Raw genomic sequence first — 25,567 nt, forward strand, 5'->3', positions numbered from 1 at the left:
GATGTTATCTTAAATCTTTAAGCAAAAACAAATTTTCATTGTTGGCTGTTGTATTTTGTTTATTTTATTTAAATGGCAATTACCTGCAATAACGCTCATACATAACGCTGTAGCTGCTGTTCATTTGTAATTGAACAATAAACAAGATAAAGTGGCTTCAGCATTGTCTGAACAAAATGAAGAAGATTTGCTATGGCCAGGCAAGTGTCAACTTTCTTAATAAAAAATAAGACGTCTTCTTCTTCTTTGTTTAATTGCCGAAACTTTCATTTTTCACTCAGCCACATTAAAGTTTGGCTTTCTGTCCATTGATATGGCTAATTAGACGAATAATGTATTTAAATGTTTATGTCATGTTTGATAACAACAACACATACCCACACACAACAACAAGTTTTATTGATTTTTTTTTATTTATTTATTTAATTCATTTTTTTCTTTTGGTTTTGTCTCCTATGATTGAGTCACAGTTTGTAACACATCAATTTCAAATGTATTTTTATGGTTACATTTTTGGTTGGTAGTTGCTGTTGTTGTTGTCGATCAGTTTTGTTGATTTAATGCCAATTGGCATTAACACTAGTTGACGTAAGTATTTATTTGTTCAATATTTATAGGTTACTATTAAAAACAACAATAAAAGTTCGGCGCTACACCGCACAAGACTATAAATAAAGTGAAAACTTTAAATGATCCACATATAAATTTTGCATTCTTTAATGCACCAAAACAAATCGAATGGTTTTATTTTACAAAAAAAATTTTTAAGGGTCTTCCTAACAAGTAAAAATTTCACGAACGTTTTACAGTTAACAATGATAAACTTCTTTCGTAACGAAAAGTGCAGTTATTGCTAGGTCAATGATAAGGAACCTCCTTCCACTCGAAAAGTTCACCACGATTCATTTTTTTCATTGCCCAATAAAATGGGACCTCCTTCTTACCGAAACTTTGAAGGACTTAATATAAAAATATTATATTTTTTTGTTTTTGCTCCAACTCACGACCTACATTTGTCATTATCTCTCATTTCAGAGTTCCTAGATGACTACATAATCCCTGAACAAATAAAATTGCGTTAAGTTCGACCGGGACAAACTTTTTATAATTGTTTGTCGTTATTTATGAAAGAACTAAGCTCCTCCGCCACGGTGTCCCAAACAAAACATTGCCCTGTATTAACAATTTCCTGAATAACATTTTTTAGCCACACTTCGCTCCGAACGAAAGAAAAAAAAATCGTTCTATGGAGGGTATATCAAAATTAGGATCTATAGCAATAGATTTCTGAGGAAAAATTTAAAGCTGCCAACGAGGACTAAATACGAAATTTAATCCATTTCGGAGTGATAATTAATGTAAAACTTTGAAAATGAAGAAAATCAGGAGTTGACGTTCCTTGGGGGTTATATCAAAACATGGACTTATATAACAAATTTCTGGCGGTAAGGCTTCCCAACGAAAACTAAATACGAAATTTTAGCCCTTTCGGTGTGATAATGTGATCCTGAAAACACCAAAAATCGGGCGGTGCCGTTCTATGGAGGCAACATAAAAACAGGACCTGTATTGACAAATATCTGGCAAAAACTTCAGCGCTCACAGCGAAAACTAAATATCAAATTTCAGCTCTTTACCCTCAGCATTTATGTTAACGACGGTATATACACTTTCATGCGGGCAAAATGTGAATCATTGGTTTTAGACCCCAAGTATGTTTGGGCGAAATCCTTTTCAGAAAATTTCGAGTTGATTTACCCATGTCCGTCCGTCTGTCTGTCTGGCTGGCTGCAGCGCACGATAACTCTCGAACGGATCATCCGAATCAGTCCAAAAATTGGCTTTCGTAATGGGATGAGGTTCCAATATAACCTCGATCGGCCCACTCCTTCGGGTACCTCCCACACAAAAGTTCCGATTAGGACCTGATCTCGAATCGCTATGATTTTTGTTGTAAAAATTTGTATTCACTGCCCCCATACTACGGTACAAGCTTCGTCAGGGGCAAGCCTATACTTCCTGAGAAAAAAGCCTGAAAGGTGCAAAAACCCCCATGACAGCGTGTGCAGTGGTTGGAGCCTTCGTAATATTTTGTGCAAGGTTAGTTTAAGTTAGAAGATAAGCCATATAGGTTCACTCCTTCAGGTACCTCTACCACAAAAAATCGAAAATGTTCGGAAAATGTTGTGCGCACGATAACTCTTGAAGGGAGTGACCGATTTGGTCCATACCTTGCACATCGCGAAATTCCTATCAGGCTTAGACGAGGTTCCAATCCGGACGCAATCGGTCCACTCCTTCGGGTACCTCCCGAACAAAATTTTGGAAAAGTTCTCTTTAAGACCTGCTCTCGAATCACATTGATTTTTGTTGAAGCTACTTGCAATCGCTGCTTCAGTTACGACGGTAAACGTTTTTTTCAGGGCAAGTCCATACTTCTTGAGAAAACAGCCCGAAAGTTGTAAAAAACCCTATAGCACCATTTGCAGTGGCTGAAGAGCAAACTTTCAGTTTGATGATGGGCAATACCGGTCCACAACTTCCGGTACTTCCCCCTAATATTTAAAAAAAGTCCCTTGAACTGGTCAACCAATTTAGACCAAACTTTGGATCTCCTAATAGTTTGTTCAAATTTAATTTGACTTCTAAAATGACTCATATCAGACCTCTCCTTAGGGTACCTCACCCACAAAAGTTCAACATTTGTGTCTATGTGGAGTTTAGCGTCTGTTCGAAGATCATTACGAAATGTATTCGGTGTTCGTTATGGCCTTGTTAACAGCGATATTATGGTTTGAAATGAAATGAACTAGTGAGCGCGATATCTATCGAAAAGATATGACTCCTAAAATAAGATCCACTTCAATTCATTCCTTTAAGTACCTCCTTCGCAACACTTTTGACCTTTAATCCTAATCCACATTCTTGTCGGCAAGTTGAAGTGTCCAAACAGGGCCACAAAATTCTGAAAAGACCCTGAATACATTCGATCTGTCTGTAGATGAGCGTTTCAATTCACATAGGCTGAGGGTATTTCTCTGTCGACTGATACTTTTTTACTTGTTTGGTGTGATAATTATTCTAAAAACTTGAAATTACCGAAAAGCGGAGGTACAGTTCTATGGGGGATATATCAAAACGTGGACCTGTACTCACTAATTTTCGGAAAAAAATGTTGCAGTCCCATGGAAGACAATTCAGCAATTTAAGTGTGATAATGAGGCTAAAACCTTGAAAATACCGAACATCGGGAGGTGCCGACATCAAAACGTGGACCTGTACAGACAAATTTCTGGGAGAAAGTGTGGTAGCCCCATTGAAGACTAAATACCAAATTTCATCCTAACCTATGGTGGACTTAACTGGTGATAGGCACATGGGAATTAGACACTACTGTCAAAACCATCAAGTGTGCAAAAGACTGCGTCAATTCTGCTCTGAACGTGATCGGCTACCTTTGGATTTTTAAGCTGTTAGGATGCTAGGTCAGGAGTCACCGTGGTGCAGTGGTAAGCATTCAAAAAGTCTGCGGTTCACTCTCTGACCAGAACATCAACATTTTCGGGGCTGACAAATCCCCTGAATGTAATATTGGCTTACATTTCTGAGCATTTCCGCCATGAAAACTTCTACAAAGTGGTGTCGTAAGACATGCCGTTCGGACTCTCCGATTAGAAATAGGTTCCATATCATTAAGCCAATATGAATCGGAGTGCACTCGTTGATATGAGAGGAGTCTCCCTTGTCCTCTCGCAGATGTTGTGAGAACACATATGTATGTAGGATGGCTTTTATCTTCGAAAATCATAAACTTGGCGATTTGTACACTTTCGAAATGCGAAGGTGTGGTTTGAAAATACAGTTTGTCAAGTAATTGTTTTCGAACCAAGAAAACTAACATTTTTCTGTATTAATTTATGAAAAATGACTGATAATTGGGATAAAAATGTCGGGTTTTTTGCAAAAAATAGTTGGTAGACTTATTAAAGACAAGATAGGATGCATAAATAATAAATTGACCCACGTAGTCCAACAAAAAATAACGAAAACCCATAAATAAATATAATTCACGCTGTCAAATAAATGTTTTCAAAATTTAATGGAGGTTCCAAACTAACCCATATTTTTGGTAAGTTCTTGAAAATCATGACATTTTATGAATGTTATTTTTAAAAAGGGTTAACTACTAACAAGTATCAACAATATTAGGCATAGAATATTCCAACTAGGAGGGTTACCATATGGACCAAGGGAGTACCAGGTCATATTACATGTAAGCAGGGTCCTATAGGTCTTAAACCGGAAATATCTGAAAACTAAGACGTTATATGAGGTTTTTAGGTCACGAGGATGGACTGCCATCAAGTACAATAAATATTACCTACAGCATAATTAGATCAGAAGGGTTGCCAGATCGACTACAAAGTTACCAGGTTATATAAACAGTGAACGAGGCCACCTGGGCCCCGAAACAGGGCACCGAAGTTTTGTTTTTTTACTTAAAATTAATTAAGAGATAATGGCATTTCTTTAAACAATCAGAAATATCGCAGTAGGTGACCAATATTGCTTAGAAATGTATTGGGTAAAGGTTTCGACAATTTTCAGAAATGCATACTTCGACCTATTGGACACATTTCGTGTACTCTGCAGTACTACTGTAGTACATTTTTAAGGGGAAAATTATGTTGATGGGTAAATAATGCTTCAGTGTTAGCATGGAAGCAAAAAAACTTACAGAATTCCTCTGAACTCGCTATAAACAGTTGAAATCGGAGGTCTATTAAAAATCAGCATAGACTGACAATATCTTATATATACATTTTTAAGCGATTTTTGTACTTTTATGTCGTATTTTGGTTTATGTTGGAGAATTCTCTTATCCCTTAATTCAATTTGAGTTAAATAAACAAATTTTAAGCCCTGGTTATGGATCCAGACGGCCTCGTTTACTGTTTATATAAACTGTCATCTTTTAGTAGATCTGGCAATCCCCCTGATCTAGTTATTCTGTAGGTAATATTTATTGTAATTGATGGCAGTCCATCCTGGTGAACTAAAATGCCTTAGTTTTCAGATATTCCCGGTATAAGACCTATAGGACCCTGTTAACATGTAATATGACCTGGTACTCCCTTGCTCCATATGGTAACCCTCCTAGTAGGGATATTCTATGCCTAATATTGTTAATACTTGTTAGTAGTTAACTCTTTTTAAGAATAACATTCATAAAATGTCATTATTTTCAAGAATTTACTAGAAATATGGGTTATTTTAAAACCTCCATTAAATTTCGAAAACATTTATTTGACAGCTTGAATTATATGTAGTTATGGGTTTTCCTTATTTTTTGTTGGACTACGTGGGTCAATTTTTTATTTATGCATCCTATCTTATCTTTAATAAGTCTACCAACTATTTTTTGCAAAAAACCCGACATTTTTATCCCAATTATCAGTCATTTTTCATAAATTACTACAGAAAAATGTTAGTTTTCTTGGTTCGAAAACAATTACTTGACAAACTGTATATAAAAATGAATCCACGATGGAGGAAGGCAGTGGTGCAGACGTCTACATCTTTTAAGCTAAAATTCTTGCTGTCAGTCTCACAAGAGACAGGAATAAATCGATAGTCAGACGGTCCTAAAAGCTCTCAAAGCTATCATATATCGTTAAACTTTGTTGGTTTCCTGGACATTGTAATATAATGGGAAACGAATTAGCGGGGTGGCTCCAAGCCGATCGATTTACCAATTGATGGAACTATTAGGTCACCGATGTCCTTCTACATTGGAAACTTTATGAGATCTACCCTGAAAAGGCTCACTGCAAATGGCTTATGTAACCAGAATGTAGAATATCCAAAGCAATCTGGCCTGTGATCTCCTAACGTAGAACTGTGGGACTTATTACGGGTCGCTGTAGGGTTAGATCTCTAATTTAAAGATGGGGTTAGACAGATATTTCGGCCAAATCGGATACTCATTTCATAAGTTTTAGTCTTCATCAGTCATTTGAGTTGAGGCTGGAGCTTTTGAGACATTATCTCAGGAAGCATAGTCTTACCGCCGAAAAAAGGGCGGCATCACGACCGCTGCAAAAAAATTCATGCTAAATCGACAAAAGTAACTAAACTGCTCCTGCGCCAAAAATTTTTAAAATTTGTGTGGGAGGTACACCAATGAGTGGACCGATATAATTCATATTTATAGTCGATCTACATCTAGAGGAAATATTACGACGTGCAATGTTTGGACCCAATCGATTATCGTGCGCATCATTTTAGCGAACAATTTTAAACGTTTGTAGGGGAGGTACTAAATGAAGTGGACCGATATGGCACATATTCGAACATGATCTAAGTTTGAACAAAATTTTATTATTTTGGACCAATCAGTTGATCCGTTCGAGAATTATCGCGCGGTCCAGCTAGATGGACAGATGGACGGACAGGGCAAAACTCGACTTCAAATAGTCTGAAATGGATTTCGTCCAAACATACTCGGGGTCTAAAACCATTATTTCGATTAGGCACATTTTCGTTGTATGACATTTAGCCATAAGGCTGAGGGTAGGAAAATCAGGGATAAGTTATTTCCTGTTATTGTTTTTATACGTAATTTCGTGCAAATTGTTTAGCCACATTTTGCCAATAAAATTCAAAATATTGATGACAAAAAAGTAACAGCAATATTGTCACATGAGGGTCAATGACCAGTAGTAGTTCTTTCTTTTGAAGTGCTTTAGGTTTTTGTCTTAAGTCTTTAGTTTCAAATCAAAACCAAAGCAAATTGACAAAAATGATTTAGCAATTTTTGTATAACAGTAAACAGTTATGTATCTTAAAATGTAATCTTCAAAGCAAACAAAACAGATACTAATAAAGCGGAATAGTGGATTTTTTCTGTTGAAATATTTGTTGTAATACAACAACATCAGTGAATTATTAAACCCATTCCAAATTAAACGGTATGAAGACACACAAAAATAACATATTATGTAATAGAATAAGAACACAAAGGTGATTCACTCACATAACAATTTTTAAGAACCTCTAACAGTGTTTATTTTTGTAGATTTCTACATTACATGTTTGTGTCTTAAGTCTTTTGTTTGAATAGCTCAAGCTTCACATTATTTTTTATGTTACGAAAAATTATGAAATTTATCACCTCGCTGAAATGAAAGTTTTATTAAAACACATAATTGTGTAGAACAGTTAAACATTCCAGAGAATTCCATCGACCAACAACACGCAACGATCAACAATTGTTCGTTCATTGAGCACACAAGTGTAAATTATTTGCACATTTTTTTCATCTCAATACTCTTTCTTTTTTGCAAAGACAAAAAACTGAGTTTTTATCCAAAAAAAACAAGCTTTGTACCGTACATACGATACGTGAGTTAACGGTTTGGCAAATGAAAATACATAAAGCGTTCCTTCATAGCACCATTACTTTACGAAAAAAATTCTCGTCACCAGCAGCTAATACGCAAATAAAGAGGCTAACTTTGTACATCTCGACCAACAAATCATTCACTAAAGAAGGTGGACAATCAGTAACAACAACAAAAACGCTACCAAACAAAAGCTCACTTACAAAAAAATATATCCACTGGCAATAACTAAAATAAACACTCACACAAAAAAAACCGAATAAAGATGGCAAAGCAACGACTCCATAGCAATAACAACAACAAACCAGAGTTTTAGCGGCACATTAAAACCAAAACAGAAAGTATGTCAGCTGCATAAAAAAAGTTGACACAGAAGCGCAGAGAAAGAACGCCATCAACAAAAAAACGTCCGTGCTTTCAATATGAATGTCTTAGCACTCATGCTGGGGCCGGGATGGGGCGCAACGGAGCAGTAAGACTAACCGTCACTACTGAAAGCTATACTACCCAATCAAGCTATAAGACGACATAGACAAAAACTCATACACGCACACTCATCAGAATTTCCAAATTAAATCGCACATACCCATCCATGGATAGACCAAAAACAGTTGGTTATTGATGGACAGACAAACAACAGACAGACACACAGTGAGTGTGGATTTTTGTTTGTTTGTTTAGTAAGTATGTGGAGTAAGCACAGTGGTCGAACGAATCAAAAAATAATCACAGTTAGTAGTAAATGACATCACGTTTGTTTTAACCAAAAAAAAACTTAGTTTCAACGCTTTTTTAGGCCAATAGGAAATTTCACCGGGGAACCTACAAAATTAACTTATTGTACATGTGAGGTCAATTTACTTTATGGGATAAATGCACTAGTATCTGTATTCCATTTATTTTAGGTGTATTATTACACACATCAGCATGATTCAAGTATAAATCATCGACAATCTTGAAAGCAAGAAAAAGGTCCTCAAGTCCATATCAGCATCACATAGAGAAACGACAATTTGTTGAATGTTTGCAACGCGATGCATTTATCTATAGCACGCTATGCTTAGCGGAAGAGTATGCAAATACGAAGGCTACTAGAAATGTTGCTGGCCTAATAATAAAAACGCCAATGTTTATCATCAAAAAAGGTTTTATTGTTGTTAAAAGTATTATCCAGCATGATTTATACTCCTGGGGTATGACGGTTTGACCTTTCTCCTCAAAAATGATTTTCTGAAGGGGCAATGAATTAACTTTTGCCTATTAATGACTAAAATAAAGTTTATTATATTTAAGTATTAAAAAAGGTTACGCACAAATCAAATCTTTTTTTTAAATCTTTTAATTAATTGAATTTTTAATCGAGCTAACATGACCTAAGGAGTCAGAAAAAATCGGAAATCAGAGCCCTCGGAAAAAATTATTGCCTGGGTACATACTCCTTTACAATCAAAGATAGGTTTTCTTCATGAATTGCAATGCCTTCCATTTCGGCGAATTGATAGATTGGCATTGTTTGTTGGAGAGGACCCAGGTTCAAATCTCAGCCGTTGTCTTATTAGGACGAAGGTAATTATTTCCCAACAAAATGTTCGATGCCAATGATGCCATTCAATCATGGGTGAACGTGATCTAGCATGTCATATTTTTGGCATCTTCATCGATGAATTTTATATGAGCGTGGACCCTAAAAGATGCAATTGATTTTTGGATCCAAAGCATGTCATTTACACCAATGCTTTGACATGTCATTTTCATCAATGCTTTGGCATGTCATTTCCACCAATGCTTTGGCATGTCATTTTTACCAACCCTTTGCAATGACATTATCATTACGACGAGAGCTTTAACAACGTTGGTTGTGATTTCAAGTCTCCGACAACATCAAGCCTATTATAAATAAGCCTATTATACAAAAATATATATAAATAAAAACACAAAATTCATCTCTATTGGATCGATGGAATGGGTTCAAATGCTGATGAAAAGATCGGATTTTTCACGACTTCCTTTGCATGGGTTCAAATGCCGTTGAAAAGATCGGATCATTCACGACTTCCTTTGCATTGGTTTAAAAGCTAATGAAAAGATCGGATCTTTCACGACTTCGTTTGAACCAATGCAAAAGATGCCATGAAATCACGCCATCGCATGGAACCCCTTTCTTCAAATTTTGCTGGGTTAGAAAGTTTTTAATTAATTGAATTTTTAATCGAGCTAACATGATCCAAAAATAAAAAAATGAAGAAAATTTTTCCTGTTGCACGAATGAATGGCCTTTTGCCTATTATTGACTATAATAACTTTTATTCCATTTAAATATCGAAAAATGCCCCGCGCAAACCATTTTAAGTGATATGATATATGAAATAAAATAATTGGTATGTTTCTTTACTTTGGAAAATGGTAAAACCGCAAAAGTAGTCAGAAGTAAAGGAACGCTTTTCGAGTAAAAAGTGGTTTTACCACTGAAGATTCTTGCACGTAAAGGAACAGAGCTAATATATGATATAAAATGATATATGTATGAATTAATATGATGACAAATTTAATGAGAAGCAAAAGGTTTCGCTATTTTGGTTATGTCACGTGGCGTCAATGCTTATTTTCAGTTATATATCTGCTTATTAGGGTTATTGATATATTGATAAACAACAATTACATAAATAATATCAGATATGCTGATGACACTACATTAATATCCGACAGCATATCAGGCCTACAAAATCTTGTTGATAGACTAACATCAAGTAGTGAGTTGTATGGGCTAAAAATAAACACCCTCAAAACAAAATTTATGATAATAAGTAAGAACAACGCTCACAACGAGTTGATTTTAAAAATACAAAATTTCCATATTGAGAGGGTACAAAGTTTCAAATATCTGGGAGTTTTGCTAAACGATCAATGGGACTACTCAAAAGAAATCAAATGTCGCATAGAAATGGCAAGAGATGCATTTCATAAATATAAAAAAGTTCTAATAAGCCATGATATAAATGTTGCAACAAAATCTCGTTTAATAAAAGCGTATATATGGCCAGTCTTGTTATATTCAGTCGAAGTGTGGACGTTAAAAGCGGCAGATATCAAACGACTCGAAGCATTTGAGATGTGGGTGTACCGTCGAGCACTAAAAATACCATGGGTCCTGCATGTATCAAATACTGAAGTATTGCGAAGAATGAATACAACAAGAGAATTATTAAACAACATAAAGAAACGGAAAACGGCATATCTAGGGCACATTATGCGAAACCGTAAATACATCATTCTCCAGGAAATACTGCAAGCAAACATAGAAGGAAGACGTACCAGAGGAAGAAAAGAGATGTCATGGATTCAAAATATCCAACAATGGACAGAACTCCAGAACGCCGAAAATCTAATAAGCATAGCGAGAAATAGAGATATATTTTCCTATTTTGTTAATAATTTATAAAAAACATAAATATGTAATTTTTTTTGACAATTGTAATATGATCGCTAACATTCGAAAATCGAATAAGCAATAAAGAAGAAGAAGGGTTATGACTATTTTACAACCTCGTATCCCTGTATGATAGTTTGATGAGTAGTACAGGTACCTCACATAAGATACATGTGCAGTTTCCTACTTCCATCCGAAAGCCACTATTTTTTCAAAATATGTGAGATTTTCATAAGATGCAAATTCACCTTCCTATTTTTCCCTATATTCCACTATTTGCTCTCATATTTCCTCTCTTGTTTAGTAAATGATCTCAACTTTGTTCTAGTTTTCTTTTGAATGGCCTCGTCGTCTCACCATCGCATTGACAATGCATCAACAAACCACAACACAACCCCCACCATCGTCTCACCATCACATTAAGACTATATCAACAAACCACACCACACACATACACACCACAACAACATTCCTAAACTACCACTGTAGGTCGCAACCATTTTGTTGTTAGTTAACTGACAAACCAAACAACAAAGTGTTTGGCTGTATGATATAGTTCGCAACTACAAATTTCTAATTTCTTTAATACGAGTATAAAGGCAACATCTAATATCTCAACCTAGTGCTGATAGACTCAACATGTATGTACATATGGTTCGTATTGTTCTGCTATGCTCACAAGATGATAACAACTACAGTAGTGAAAATTCATTAGAAAAAACGGTAAATTACAATAATACAAAATAAAAACATTTATAATTAATAAGAAGCATCAAAATTGGTCTTTGCTTTGTGACTGGCGGTGTGTGGTGGTGTTAGGATAGGTTGAAAAGAGGGGCGCAAGTCGCCACATGTCCAATGGACATACACTTAAGCCAGAATAGGCCTGTTGTGCACTCTAGACTAATTGAAGAAAGGGTCATATTTGGTATCTTTATAATTTTAGGAATAACAAAATCCCTTAACTGTTTAACATCATTTACCGTTATCTGATTAAGTCCCGGTATAGTGTCGGTCCCTAAAGACTGGGACCTGATATTTTCGAAAGCTGGGCATTGACAAAGAAAGTGTTCCAACGTTTGGTGGTGTTAGTCAATAAAAACAAAAGCAGCAACTAGCTAAAATTGTTTTTTTTTTCAATCTCTCAGAAAAAAAAATATTTTTTTTTTGCTTTATGAAAGGCGTTCATGAAATGCAGAAATTGGAACCCTGGCAAGACTTTATGAACACTATTCCTGAAATGCTGTAATTATTTTTTTCTGTGTATGTTTGGAAGACATTTTTGAAAAACTTTGAAAGTTATCTTGCACACTAGCTTTTTTTTTTTTGAAACTTTTAGACCATTATCTCAGGAAATATGGACTTACTCAAAAAAAAATTGCTTTTGTAAAGGGGACCACTACGACAACCTAGTGAAAAATACGTCAAAATGAGCCAAGAGAAGCTCTTAAACTTATCTAATGTCCAGTTCAATTCTTTCTCGACAAATTAAACTTGACTTACTAGATTCCGAATACTCAACTTTGGCTCAAAATACCAAAAATCGGGGGGAAAGTTATATGGGGGCTATATCAAAACGTTGACCTATGTTCACAATTTTTCGTGGAGAAGATGTATAACCAACGAGATCCTCCAATGCCAAAATTCAGCTTATTTGGTCTGAAAATGTCGACAAATTCTCAAAATACCAAATATTGGGAGGTACTGTTATATGGGGCAATATCAAAAAGTAAACCTATGTCCACAATGTTTGTGGCCACTGGGAACTCCAAGTACCAAATTACACCTAATTTGGGCGGAAAATGTAGCTTAAATTCCCTAAGATACTGAAAATCGCGAGATACCTAAAATGGGGGCTATACCAAACGTGGACCTATGTCCACAATTTTTGGTGGAAAAACTTAGTGACCACTAGAAGCCCTAAGTACCAAATTGCAACTTATGTGTAAAGAAAGGATTGCTTAAATCCTCAAAATACCGAATATCAGGACAGCAGACAGACGGATGAACATGGCTCCAAATTGCCTGAAACGAATTTGGTCTAAACATACTTGTGGTCTAAAACCATGATTTCGTAGATAACAGATGCCATGTGTAAAATTTATATGGGAGCTATATTCAAATCTATTCATATTTCAATATAATTTGGCTTATTTATTTCTGGACCAAATTCGGTCAAACATTAAAAATGTCATCAAAATTGAACAAATATAGCGTGTTTGGTGGATCAAATACCTCAAATCGGCCGAAAAACTATATGAAAGCTATACCCAAATCTGAACCGATTCTTAACAAAATAAATAGAGTTCGTCCCTTGGGCAAAGAAATTAACTTCCTTAATTGGTATGCGAATTGAATTTGGCCGAAACTTTACACATCGTAATTTTTTTCTCTCGCAAAAGTTGTGTTAAGTGCGGATCGTTTTAAAATTTGTATCGAAGGTACCCATTTTGTGGTCCAAGGCCATGTTCCCTGACACGGTAACCAATTGAAAAAGCTGATGGGCACGATAACTATAGAAAGGAGTTATTGACCGTTCGAGGATTCCTGTTTAAGAGTTGTTCGAGCATTACTTTAAAAGGTAAATCGCAGGTAGTTCTCGTGATTCTGATTACAAAGTTTATGTTTTTGACATGATGACTTAAAAGCGAACAACTAAAATAGCTGGTTAACGCCATAACTAGTGGAAGCCAATACGTCCTGACATATGGGCTCCGAAATGTTAGGACCACTCCTCTAGTAATCTATATTTTTTTTGTTACAATGCTCTTGTTCCAAGAAAGAAATATGTTGATTTTGTTCTAGGTGTAGGTACTGGATGACGCCCAATGGTTCAGAAACGTTCTTTCCTGGCCAAACTTCTGTAACTATTGAACGGATAGAGATATTTTCATCATTTTTATTTGTTCAACAGATAACACAATCGGCTTTCCAGTATATCAAAAAAACTATCAAATTCGGCCTAGCAGTTGCAGGGGTCAAGTTTAAAGTTAAAATTTTAAGTGTTTTCATATTTTGCATTCAAATCACGTATTTAGGCCCATTTCGTTTCGAAGCAAAATTCTGAAATCCCTCCAGCATTTTTGTCTTGTTTTTGAATCTTTCCCATCTATGAACATTGCTGTTTCAGAATCCGAAAAACTTCACAACTGTAAGGGCTTTTCATATAAAGTTAGTTAAGGCTCACCGTGCATGACATTATTTTCTAAGGAAGCGATACAGTCAGTGCATTATCCCAATTTGAAATTTTATATCTCAAAAACGGTAAAACTTACGAAAATATCATAAAGGTATATAATTTTCACTGCTACAATATTTTCTTTAGTCCCATTTCCATTGGACTTGAGGTTTTCAAGCTAAATCGTGAAAATTTAAAAAACCCTAAAATGTCAACTTTGACTGCGATTTATTTAAAAGGCCCTCCGACGATTTCTTTTGTTTTTTTGATTTTTCTCTTTTATGAACATGGAAGTGTCAGAATACGCAAAAACATCCCAGGTGCAATCAGCCTTCATTCAATGTTAGTTCAGGCGCACCGTGAAGTATTAGTGTTTTTGAGTTTTTCATATTCTCAATCTACCAAAATTGGTCAAATATCAAAAACAAACCCTAAAAAACGAAAAAGATAATTTTTTTTCAAAAAATTTAAATTAAAATAAGAAATAAAAAAAATTAAAATAAAAAAATAATAAGTACTTCTTGGGTATTCATGAAACTCATATACGTTAAAAATGTCCATTTTTGAAAAAAAGGTGTAATTATAAAATTTAAACGGACCGAACAGGACGGGTACTAAGGTATGTATCAGACATCATTCTGCAAAAACAAAACACCGTTCCATGCTGTTCCTTCAAAGTTCTATACCACTAAAGTTGGAGTTTAGTAGCTGAGGAAAAATAAAGTAGCTAATTTCATGTCAACACTACGGTCATTTATTAAAATTGTTCTTTAAAGAAACAACCCTATCTACCTAACAGAAAAACAATGAACACAATATCTGTTATAGTTTCCGAGACATAGCTATTTCTTTCTCCAGAAATTTGCAAAAATTACGTATTTTCCAAAAAATGGGAAAAATGTTCGTCTTTAGGAGCACTCCACACCCACACCATCCATTAATTTGACCTAATTTTTTGGTTCCCTTAGCTTCAATATGTTTACTATCGAATTCCATATAGAAATGTGCAATCGATGACAACAAAAATTGGGGGTTTTGGACAGGAAAATCGATTTCTTAACCATTATGTGCCGGTGATTTTGGGAATTTTCAGGACTATTGTCTCGAGAAATATAAACTTCCCAAAAATAATTTTTGTAGTCAAGACCGCAAAGAATACCAAATGCAAAAAAAATCTGGAACCTATTCAAGAAGTTTCCCTAATGTTGATAGTAGCCACCAGATAGAGCATGAACGAAATAAAATTTTCCTGTACTTTAATGAAAAAAAAAAAACATTTTTCATAGTTTTGGCAATTTTTGGGACTCTTACGGGTTTCCTCAAAAATAATTTTTTAACTTTGTAACGAGTGGAGTGTTACCGTCCATCTTCGAAGTTGATGTAAATTTTAAATCAAATCGCGGACAGGGACACACTATATTGCGAGTTTAGTAGAAAGGTGGATCAATTTTAGTACAAGTACTTATTGTTGGCTTACAATGTCGAGGACAATAAAGTGGGAAGGTCCACGTTTTGATAAAGCCCACATAGAACTGTTTGGGTTTTAGCCACAATATCCAACCGGAATAGATAATATTATTCCTACGGAGAATAGTAGGTGCTCGTTTTGATATAGCCCCCCATAGAACGGCACCGCCCGATTTTCGGTATTTGGAAAGTTTTAGCCACATAATTCAACCTAACCCCCCATGATATTATTCGAATGTTCGGCACAACTTTCAAAAACGACTATCACTTTCGAATGTTTGGCACATGTTTTTCGTGTGTACATAAGCACGTTGTTCTTTTGTTCGTCAAAAGTTCGAAAACGATATCATTTTCGAGCATTTGGTAAATGTTTTTTCTCACAAGAAAAATTGTTTCGAGAAATATTTTTCACTTTGAAAACTTTTTTGTTTCAAAAAATAATTTTATTTTGTTTGGTGAATGTTTTTTCTTCACAAGAAAAATTCTTTCGAGAAATATTTTTTAATTGGAAATTATTTTGGTTTCAAAAAATAATTTTATGTTGTTTGTATAAAATCTCCATATTATTGCCGATATTCGAAATCGACGGTTTTGATGCCACAAACTGAGCGACGAATGAATCGTTTTCAATTAATTCTCGTTTGTCGTTCCCGAACAAAATATCTGCAAAACTATCGAAAAATATTCGAAAACGATATCGTTTTCGACAGCAATGGTATGGTGGGAAATGACTGACATTTTTTGTTTAGTCCTCATACATAAATGTACATATTTTTCGGCCTTGCTGAGAAAGTCGAAATATTAGCTCTGTTCTAGAACTAAAAAGTTTTTACAATTTTTACCACTTTAACACATTTGCGTTCCCGTACACAAAATTTATATGAAAATCGTTTACGATTTTTACAACTTTTACGACTTTTACCACTTTATAATGTACGGGAACAGGCCAATTGTCTATAAACAAGATTATTTTTTCTTTTTTGAATTTTTTGATTGACATTTTTTGTTAATAATCGAAATAAGTTCACCACTATATATAGGATGAACATTCCACTCCTTCTCGAGATTTAGTGGACACCGTTTTTGTTAAGAGAGTATCAATACCATAATGCAAATTCATTCACATTGAAATGTTTTTTTCTATTCCCATCAATAAATTTGTATTCCAAAGGACCAATTTGCCACGGTCTTGACACTGTGGGACGTGGTTAAATCGACTCTAACTTTTATGAAACTAAGACAATAATTTGACGATGCAATTTTTTGATCTGATTCTCTCATTGGGCAAATATGTTTCAATAATTAAAAGTTGGTTGGTTGTATAATGTCCTGTTGTAAGGATTTTTAAACATTAATATTCGTTCATTTAAATATATTTGTATGTTATATACCAGCAAATCACTCGTACCGACATCGTAACGAAATCGGTACTAAAATCGGACGCTACGTCCAATGTCGGATCGAAAATCGTACCGATATCTTAACGAAAGTTGTATAAAGTGGTTGACATAACTTCGGAACGAAATGTCGGAGCGAAATCTGAATGATGTACATCCGATTTCAGAACTATATCGAAAGAAAGTCCTTGGGAAATTCGGAAGTGGAATTTTTTCTTCCGAATCCTCGTACAGATTTCTGAACGATTTTGGAACAATGTCGTATGAAAATCGGATGTACCTATCGAATCTTCGTAAAGATTTCTGAACGATTTCGGAATAATGTCGTATGAATATCGAAGGAAAAAAAATTTCTCTGACACCCTCTTTATTGATCCATTTTTCCTTGTTATGCTTTTTTATTGGAAGGTTGTAATTTTAAACTTTTCAAATGATTTTTTTTTTTGGTTTTTGTAGTTATAGTAGAACAATGTAAATTTTGTGTGAAGTCTATCAGCACTGGAACATTTAAAAATTGTTTATGCGAATTTTATAACCAACCACTTTGTTTTTAGAGAACAAACTAAAATGAAATCAATCCCATGCTGTTAGATACATACGAAAGGTGGTTCTTGTACGAAGGGAAATTTGTTTCCGATATTTCGCTCCGTATTCGTACTGAAATCGGAAGAAAAACATTGGTATATTCGAAGGGAAATTTACTTCAAAAATTCTCTCCGAAATCGGAACGAAATCTGAACGAATTCCCCTACGAAAAATCGTATAGAAATCGGAATCAAATCTGAACTATTTTGCTTCCGAAATTGTTCGGATGTGTCGGACATCCGACATTTGGTTTACTGGTTTACTTTTGTACAAAAACTAGTATAAAAAATATTGCAGTTTAGGTACAAGTTTTTACAGGAACACACAAATTTAATAAAGTTTTTCATTACACGATAAATCATTTATATTGAGTTTTTGTTTTTCCTTTGTTTGTTCCTTTGCTACTCGAACAAGAGTTTTACAAGATATGTATTTCCAGCACTGTAAATTTCTAGAAAATTTTCAATTTATTGTTTTGAAAGTTTTTGTTCATATTCACAAAATCTTAAGTTTGGTGTAGCATCACTTCCTTTGAAAATATTTTTATATTTTCTTTACACATTTTATTAAAATAAATATGTTTGGTTTTTTCTTTATAAAATTCAACATTTTGTTTTGTTGTGAATTTTTAGCTTTGTTTTCTTTAATTTTCCATAGTTTCATTTCTTGGTATTTATTTCAGCAACAATAACACACATTTCATTCAATAACAAATATTATTTAATACCTTTTTGAATTGTATAATATATTTAAAAAAAATCTATTATGTTTTTTTCTTTTCTTGGCAATTAAAAAATTATATTTTTTCTTTATTCCACGACGCGTATTCCTTTCCGTTTTACCCGTTTGGATGGTGTTGTGCCAACGAAAGCTCTTACTAAACTGAATTGTCCACTATTACCAATGGTCTAGTAATGCGGCCATTTCTTTCGATTTCTTGTACATTCTTTTCAATTTTACATTGCCAACAGCAACAACAGCCAAAGCGGCAGCAGTAACAACAGCAACATTTTATGGCACAGGCAGAACGGCGGCAGCAGCAGCATCGGAAAGCGGCAGCAGGTGGGTTTGGTCATAATTGAGGTAGACAAACGACACAACACAAGACAAGTTAAGGGGTAGTTTACACTATATGTAAATGTCATATGACACAAAATAAAATCATTCCATATCTACCCACGGAGGCAATGTGGAGACGTAGTTTTATTATATTATTGCTGGTGTGGACGCACAGAGTAAATTGCGCAAGGAAAATCTCCAATATTGCACATATTAGCGAATATATAACGATGGAAAAGTTCATGTCATATGACATTTACATATAGTGTAAACTACCCCTAACTTGTCGGAAAGCCGGGGCAACAGCAACAACAACAACAACATTATTATCAACATCATTCAATTCAAGTCATTCATCCATCCAGCCACCTATTCATCGGCAACAAAATAATTTCATGTTTGTTGTTGCTTCTTCTCTTTTTTTCGTTCGATACGATTTACCAAGATCAACATTTTATTACCTTCTTTCTGGGATTTATGCTACTTTGCGATGCTATTGAGCCTGTGCTTATTTATTTACCTGTCCGGTTACGCCATGGAGGGGCTCTTTGAATGTGGCTTATCATAAATTCTCTGTTACCCTTTATTGTTTCTAATCAATTTTTCTTTTCTTTTTCAAATGTGTGGTAGGATTTTTTTTCGGAGGCATACGAACATATGGAAGCTTAAGCTGTTTATTGCATATTTATGACATCTTTGATTGGCAAATTCTTATGGGAAATAACACCTGTTTTGGGCTTGTACAAACTGCAATAATGCCAGCAATAAGAATCCACGGAATTCTTTGTAGTGCTGAACAGGTAACAAATAAGGGAATGTCATTTTTAAATTTCTTAGGAAACTTTTGCAATGTTAAGGTTTATACATTGCAATGTAAAGAAATTAAAGGAGAGTTGGTAGGTGAATATTTTGTTGTTCTTTACAAATCCAATAAGGGAAAAGATAGGTTGTGATGTTTTTATACTATTTTTAGCAAACATCTGAAAAGGTACAAAGAAAGACTTCATCCATATCAAAGATTGCATTATTACACGAGAGATGAAAAAGGAGTGCACGCGCCTTTGAATTAAATTACGATACTGTATACAAATGATGTCTTCGTTTTCATCTCTGATTTACACTCAGAAAATGTAAAATACTGGCTTATGACTCACTTGCTGGGATTGGACATTCAGATTTTGTGTATAGAGACGGGGATTCTCAAATCAAATTATGGATAAGTTTAACATATATTTAAGACTGCTCCGTGTAGGTATATGCATGAACATTAGAGTGACCCAAAAAACAAAAATTTTAATTGTTAAACCTCCTACCCCAAATCTTTTCCATTTGATCCAAAAACCTTATACATGTACGATATCTAATGGTGATCAGTTAAGGTTAACCCGTGCCAACCTATCGATCTTTGTTTCCATCGTAATTTGTATGGGACCAAAGGTGCATTTTCACGAAATTTCTCTATATGCCAAAAGTATGTTCCGATCGATTACTTTACCAGTTCATTATTGTGGCTAAAAAGCGATTTCTACCAAAAAATTTGAAAATCGTATCGGATTTTGATACCCAAAATTGGCCAAATATTCATATTGGAGCTATAACAAAATCTGCTCCTAATTTCAAAATTTTTTGCAGAAATCGTTTTTAGACACAATAATGCCCTGGTAGAGTTTTTTTCATTGATCGTATTTATATACCCAATCTTTATAAATTTGATTTCATATTTATTTAGATTCTATTGTTTAATAAATGAATTACTTGCATTATAATTTGCAAAAATATGCCAAAATCCGATGTCTATTTATGCTAACTGGGGTATATGGTAATATTCAACAAGTAAGAAAAGCGTTAAGTTCGGCCGGGCCGAACTTTTTATATCCTCCAACACGAACTGTATTGAAGTGAATAGGAAGAATTAGTTTTATATCGATTATGAATGAACTAAACTCTTCCTTTTATTGCAGGAGTAGTACATACAGTGGCTCCAAGCGAAAGTCGTACACCTAATGAAATATTTTTAATTGACTTATATCTCCGACACAAAAACGGATATGAAGAAAGTATTTACGCAGCTTAATAGTGCATTAAAACAACAATTTAGAAACTCAATATAATAAAATAATCAACCCGTTTACATTGTTATAAAACTAAAATATCTAAAATACTAAGAATTTTAGCACCAAGCGAAAGTCGTACAGCGATTATAAAGACAAAATATTTATTAATATAAATAATCCTTCTGCATATTTCTGGTTTCAGTTGAATTCTGCAATCGATTTAGAATATTTTTGACCAGTTTTGTACAGCTGTAGTGTAAAATATGTCGCCGCTAGCTTTGAAAATCTCTCCTATAAGGATGTCTGGAAGTATAAGTCGTCTGGAGATATTTTCTATTTATAGAACCACTATAGACGATTTATTGTTTAAGCTTGCACTACAGTCCATCCAACCCATGTTATTTAAACAATTATTTAATACCAGTGGTCACAAATAATAAGCTTTTATGATTGAAGTCAGAGTTTTGGCAGAAAGAACAACGCTTACCTTGACCGATACATTATTCGCCAGGTAGTAAGAACTCATTTTAATTATAAAATCTCAAAGTTCGATTCCCAATGACTCCAAAAAAATTATAAAACAAAGATTCAAATCTGAAAGATAAGCCCCACACACTCACAGATACACTTTTACATTATGTTCTGTTATGGTGTATTAGGCATGAAACAATTTGTGGGATTTTTCACAATGTAATGTCAGGTTTCGCACAGAAATTGTTGCATCTATGAAAATTGCACTTTTTTAAGAACAGTTATGCACTCATCGCTATTGTTTTGATATTCTAAATATCGCTCTTGGATAAATTTATGTATAGATTTTTTACGCCTTTTTTATCACCGATTGATAAGGTATTTATGTTATAAAAATTTGACTGCACATTGGAAAAATAAGCTTCCAAATATTTTTCTCAATCGATTAGAGTGTCGGGACACTAAAAATCAACTCATTTTGCACTTCGTGTATTAAACTATCCACAAGAAAATATTATTTATTTAATGTGTGAGTTATTTTAAATATTTCATATGTGTTTTTTTTCCTATTAGTATATATCAAAGTATTGAATAGCTTTGCAGTTTTAATTTTCGATATCTGCTGAATCAAAAAAAATTGTTTTTGTAAAGTTGAATAAACCATTTTCTCATGTGGTTTCATAAAAATAATTTTTATTTCATTTTTACGCTTCTTTCCCATTTAATCTGATACAAGTTTCCAGAATTGACCCTCTCAATTGTAAAGAAGCACTGATGTTACACTAAATCGATCGTAGGATTTAACGAAAAACAGGAACATGTACTAGAATTAATTATATTAACAAATACTTTGTTTTTATAATTGCTGTACGACTTTCGCTTGGTGCTAAAGTTCTTAGTATTTTAGCTAATTTAATTTGTCAACAATGTAAACGGGTTGATTGTTTTATTATATCGTGTTTCTAAATTGTCGACTAAATGCACTAAAAGGCTGCGTAAATACTTTCTTCATATCTCTTTTTGTGCCGGAGATATAAGTCAATTAAAAAAATTCCATAACGTGTACGACTTTCGCTTGGAGCCACTGTATATCTGAACTGATAATACTCCCTTCAAAACAGCTAATATGGGGCGACATTTTTGTTGTTTCCAACACATGGGTCAATATTTACAATTTTCCGAATTAAGCGAAATACATAAAACTGGGCAAAACCGACTAGAGCTAAACCTGTATATTCTGGATTTGGATAGTTAACAACATCGGGAGCGCCGTTCTATGGAGGTTGTATAAAACGTTAACCTGTACCGATAAATTTCTGGAGGAAAATTTCGTAACTCCAACGAAGACTAAATACCAAATTTCAGTTATTCCCATTGAATATTGTGGCTAAAACATTCATAATACCGAAAATTGGGAGGGAACTTTCTATGGGGGCTATATAAAAACATGGAACAATACCGGAAATTTTCAGGTGGGAAGTTTTATACCACCAACGGAGATTAAATATTATATTTCATCCGTTTCGATGGGATATTGATGACACAACCTTAAAATATCGAAAATCGGAAAGTACGCTTCTATGGGGTTATTTTAAGAAAAGGGCTTATACTGGTACTTCTCTTCTGCAACTAAATTTCAGTCATATCGGTGGTATATTGAGGCCACAACTATGAGGGTATTTGAGGACGTCGACCTATACCGGCACATTTCGGCTGGAATGTTTCATACCTCTATCAAAAACTTAATACCAAATATCAGCTATTTTGTTGGAGAATGAGCTATATGTAGAAAATCGGGAGGTACCGTTCTATTGGGGTTATATGAAGACATGGACCTATACCGACAAATTTCAGATGAAAAGTTTTATACCCTCAACGAAGACTAAGTACCATCTTGCAGTCATTTCCGTGTTATAATCAGGCTAAAACCTTCAATATACCGAAAATTGGGATATACCGTTCTATGGGGACTATATGAGGGCGTGTGACCTATACCGACAAATTTCATATGGAATGTTTTATACCCCAAGTGAAGACTAACAACCAAATATCAGCCATTTCGGTGGAATATTAAGGCCACAACCATTAAAATGCCGAAAATCGAGAGGTACCGTTCTATGGGTGCTATATGAAGGCGTAGACCTATACCGACAAATTTCATATGGAATATTTTATACACCAAATGAAGAGTAACCACCAAATTTCAGCCATCTCGGTGGAATATTGAGGCCACAACCTTCAAAATACCGAATCGGGAGGTACCGTCCTATGGGGGCTATATGAAGGCGTGGACCTATAACTAAAAATTTCCGGGGGAAAGTTGTATACACCCAACGAAGACTAAATACCAAATTTCAGTCATTTCGCTGCGATAATGAGGCTAAAACCTTAAAAATACGGAAAATCGGGAGATATTGTCTTATGGGGTCTATATCAAAACCTGGACCTATATAAACATTTTATGGTAGAAATATTTCCAAGCCTGTGGAAATACAAACTTACAACCGATTCTGTGGACAAATGGGACTAATACATTCAAAATATCTTAAAATGACGCGTACTATATATGGGGCGTTATATGGGGTCTATACCAAAACGTGGACCTATGTAAACATTTTATGGTAGATATGTATCTTAGCCTCTTGAAACGCAAAATGCAAAGTTACAACCGATTCTGTGGTCAAATAGGACTAATACATTCAAAATATCTTAAAATGACGCGTACTATATCGACGCCTCCAAACAATAGTATGCTAAGTCGACTTAGCATGTTTTCAAGTTCTTTACATTTTTATATTTAACGTCCTTTAACTTAAATTCTGTCAAATTTTGGTAATGATCGGACAATCCGAACAGAAGTTATAAACAAATATTGACTTAGCATAGTACTGAAGTTCAAAAAATTTCCAAACTTTGAAAGCTTCTCCTGCAAAACTCACTTTTTAGACTTAGCATACTATTATTTGGAGGTGTCGATATATGGGGCCTTATATGGGGGCTATACCAAAACGTGGACCTATATAAACAAAATTTGGTAGAAATATTTTTTAGCCTCTGGAGACACAAAATTCCAAATTGCAACCAATTCGGTAGTCAAATGGGACAAATATCCTAAAATTTTCTTAAAACGACGACGCGTCACGCGTCACTTTGTATGGGGGCTATACGAAAACGTGGACCTACATAGCCCGCTTTCAATACCAAAAGTCCTACATACATATTATAGATTTTACCAAAATTTCATCCACCTACTTCAATCCGTTCGGAAGCTAGAGTGATTTCCACAGACGGACAGACGAACGGACATGGCTATATCGATGTAGAATTGCACGCTGATCAAGAATATATATAGTTTGTGGGGTCTACAATGATTATTTCAAGTAGTTACAAACGGAGTGACAAACTTAATATACCCCCCATCCTATGGTGGAGGGTTTAAAAAAGTTTTACAATCGTTGAAGTTGAGGTTTACCATTTAATAAATTGCGAACGGTAAATACATACAGTGCCCGGCATAATTATTTTGACAAAATCTACGTTTGTCTTAAAAGGCATATAATTATTGTCAGCATTCATAAAACGGGATATTAACAGCTTAGGGGTTTTCTTTGACCTCTCAACAAAATAAAAATTAATCGATCAAAGAAATTCCAGCTTAATTTCTTATTAGGTAGGCGCATGTTTGTATGGGGAGGCAAACGCAAAACGGAATAAGTATTTTGAACGTCATCATTATGTTACTTTTGGTACTTAATCGTACCTTTTGGTACCAAAATTAATTGCTTTAGCTAAATTATTAACATTTAAGTAAAAATGTAGTTGACAGTCATTGATTTTAAATTAAAATAGGGAATGTTGGTGTCAAAAGTTGTAACGAAATTTAAAATGACAGTTTCGGTGATAAATGTAGCTAATTATAAGATATTGCTGCAGTTATCTGTTTATTTTGTAACGGATAAATATCTAAATACTGATAACGAAATTACAGACGTTGATGTGAAATTACAGACGTTGCTCTCTGGTAAATAGAGCAGAATTAGAAATATAATCTTACTTATGCACACAAATCCTTATTTTATGAACAATTTCGATGCCAAAACAAGTTCTCTGTTAAGACTAGAGCCTCTAGGCATTAGAAAAAGAAATAATTTGAAATCGTATTTTGCTATTCCACAAGAGTGATAAGGCATAGCTACAAAAATTGTCAATTAGATTTTCAATAAAAATAATTTACCCCCTCACAATCATTGTGGCAGAGTATATTGTGGACTGATAAAAATATAGTTGAACACAATTCATCTTAAAATACACTTTTCAGTAAGCCTGAGTAAAAAAACCGCCAAAAATGTGGGTATGTATCTTTACGAAATAAATGTCCTTCTGATGCCATTTCCATGCCCAAATGTACCCAGGCATCAGAATAGTCTGAGCCGCCATTTATAATACTGCGAAATTTAATTGTTATCGTTAATGCTGTGAACTATAATGCATATATTGGCACTTTGAACGATTTTTAATACAACACT

At 34.4% G+C, this 25,567-nt stretch overlaps 1 protein-coding gene across 4 annotated transcripts in view; it reads right to left on the reverse strand.

Moving 5' to 3' along the window:
- The window catches only part of mas (trypsin-like serine protease domain-containing protein masquerade), a 192,824-nt gene that overhangs the window by 24,423 nt on the left and 142,834 nt on the right, over positions 1 to 25,567 (reverse strand). Inside the window, exon 1 of one of the 4 annotated variants that reach the window (XM_073987405.1) lies at positions 18,185 to 18,341. The exons of 2 other annotated variants lie outside the window; for them this stretch is intronic. The gene's annotated coding sequence lies outside the window, so the exon portion shown is untranslated. Of the gene's footprint in view, positions 1 to 7,174; positions 7,285 to 18,184; positions 18,342 to 25,567 lie in introns of those variants that run through there. One more of the 4 variants, XM_073987407.1, reaches the window with a different exon arrangement.

This window comes from Musca autumnalis, unplaced genomic scaffold (assembly GCF_047663935.1).
Source record: "Musca autumnalis isolate F117 unplaced genomic scaffold, ASM4766393v1 scaffold_4, whole genome shotgun sequence".
Classification (NCBI taxonomy): Eukaryota; Metazoa; Arthropoda; class Insecta; order Diptera; family Muscidae; genus Musca; species Musca autumnalis.